Here is a 2,839-nt window from a genome sequence, read left to right on the forward strand (position 1 = left end):
GAAAGGATGGAGGGACACTGCACACGTGCCAGCATGAGTGGTCAGAAACTCTGTTTGTGTCCAGAACAGCTGAAATGCCCCCCTTTTTTTCAGAATAATAACCTAACCAGAAACTTTTGGGGCTATTCCTAGATGAGGTAGTTTTTACACAGCTTACATGTAAACAAGCATTCCAGGAAGTGGGCTGTAGTGAGATCTGTGTTTTCTCACTCAATTCCCCCTCAGGAATGAGACTCATGCGCCCTTTTTTGCCAAGAGTGATGACTCCCAAGGCTCACTGCTGACCCTTTTCTTGGGGATTGCCTGCACTTGAAGAGAAAACTCCCTTACCCTAGGTCACATTCCATCTAGGGGACAGCATATATACAAGGAGTGTAAAAGCCACCAGACAGCAGTCATAATTCTTGTTTATTGATTTCTCACTGTGTCCTGTGGCAGACACTTCTCTCTTTGAAGCTCAGGAGCTCCAGATCTTCAATACAGAGTTAAATAGGCAAAAAGTATAAATTATCCAAACAGTCAAGTGGAAAACAATGGAGGCCTATATTACTCACATTTCTTTCTTGACACCACATATTCTGCCCAGTAAAAGACAATATCATACCATTGCTGTTGGTTTAGTGTACATTGTGTTCTGGAGAACAGAATCCCTATCAAAAATGGCACTGAAGCTACTTTTGGGAAATACTCAGCCCTCTAATTCAGTGGTTCTAACCTATGGGTCTTAACCCCTTTGAGAGATGCCGAACAACCTTTTCACAGGGGTAACTTAAGGCAATTGGAAAATACATATATTTATTATAATTCATAACAGCAACAAAATTACAGTTATGAAGCAGCAATGACAATAATTTTATGGTTGGGGGTCACCACAACATGAGGAACTGTATTAAAGTGTTGTAGCAATGGGAAGATTGAGAACCACTGCTCTAATTGATCATGCTACCATCTTTTCAGCAGTTTAGTGAGAACTTTGAGGGTTAGATTCATAAAATTTGTGGTTGGCCTTCCTCTACTGCAAAGTAGATTTTCTTGGGCCACTGTCATCATACTATGTGTCATCTTATATTGGTACACCAAACACCTTTTATATATTGGTCTTTGCTGATAAATCACAGGCAAGGACATTATATCCACGCTCCAAATGAATTGTTTCAGTCAAGTGAATTACTATTCCTTTTAAGGTGGAAAGAGGCTAGTTTATTCAACTTGGCATTCTCCTTAGGTATATTGGCACTCTAGAGGTTCCCTCTTGTCTTCTGTCACTGGTAGGTTGGATCTTCAACAGTAGCCATGCCTAAATCAACTATGATGAGCAGAAACCTTCAATGATATGTCCTTACATATTATAATAACTATACTGATCATGAGTTACCTGTAGAAATACTGGGGTCCCAAATGACGCAGACCCAAACCTAGATGTGCCCATTTTATGTTAGAAAATATAGCTGTTGGATTTATTACATCTCATGACTTAGTACATCTGACAAAACTCATGCCATAAGGAGGAATTCTGGTTTCAAATCACTTTGGAGCCTGTCATCATCCTACCAAGGCAGTAGTATGCCAAGAACTAGGGCATAATTTTCTGGTGTGGGTGGCATATCTTTGCTCCATAAACACATGACTCTGCACTGCAGTTCTATTACTGTGGCTTACCATAGCATTTTTTAGACCACAGTTATCTCTATTAGAATACTATGTATTACTGTGCAATACCACATGGTCTGACAGATTTTATGGCCTAAGGACAGGGTCAGTTGTATTATACTATGGACCAGTGCAGAACAGTCCTGCTAGGGTCTTACCAAAGCCAACAGCCACTTGCTCTGCGTGCTATTTCTTTCCCTCCATAGTATACTATATTCTCTCAAACCATGAGCCAAATTAAATCCTTCCTCCATAAAGTTGATTCTTATCAGGTATTTCCTCATAGCCACAAGAAATTAGCTACTGTCATCCTGGAGAACGGTAGTAGAACAGTGAACATTCAACCAAGTGGAAGCTTCAGTTGTATCTTTTATAACTCATTTATAAATGAGTTGAAAATGCTTCCCAAGTATCAATATAAGGCATCCTAAGCACAAATTCTACCAGCTATTGCCTTTCCTTCTTCATGATAGGATGCACAAGAGGCAATAATTTTTCCTTTCATTCAGAGGCAGGCCTCACAGATGTCTATGATTTCTTATAGCTTAAGCCAAAGAGAGCCAGTGTTCATTCAGAGGCAGGCCTCACAGATGTCTATGATTTCTTATAGCTTAATTCTTGCAAAGTTGGTGTCATCCCACTCCGGAGTGAGTATATGGAGTTTATGAAGACATCTAATAAACTGCTGCTTGCCTATCTAGTGTGGTTAGGATGATGCCTTTGAATTAACAGAACAACATTATATTCTGACAAATGTCCACATCATACGTATCCCTTTTGAGTAAATGAGATTTAAGGTTTGGACAGATTATCCCACTCTGGGATAAAACTGTAAATGTGTGCTTTTCTATTCTATGGGAAGACAAGTTTCTTCTTGCCTTCATTCCTAATAACATCTAGAGGCTCTACATAGTTTTCCGGAGGCTGACTTACTATGTGTTTACAAGTACATGAAATCTAATAAGGATACCACTGAAGCTTCCACTTGGTTGAATGTTCACTGTTCTACTACCATTCTCCAGGAGGCACTAGCTAATTTCTTGTGGTTATGAGGAAATACCTGATAAGAATCAACTTTACAGAGGAAGGATTTAATTTGGCTCATGGTTTGAGGGAATATAGTATATTATGGAGGGAAAGAAATGGTACCTAGAGCAAGAAGTAGTTGGTCACATTGTGCCTGAAGTCA

The sequence above is a fragment of the Microtus ochrogaster genome, chromosome 10, assembly GCF_000317375.1.
Source record: "Microtus ochrogaster isolate Prairie Vole_2 chromosome 10, MicOch1.0, whole genome shotgun sequence".
NCBI classification, from domain to species: Eukaryota; Metazoa; Chordata; class Mammalia; order Rodentia; family Cricetidae; genus Microtus; species Microtus ochrogaster.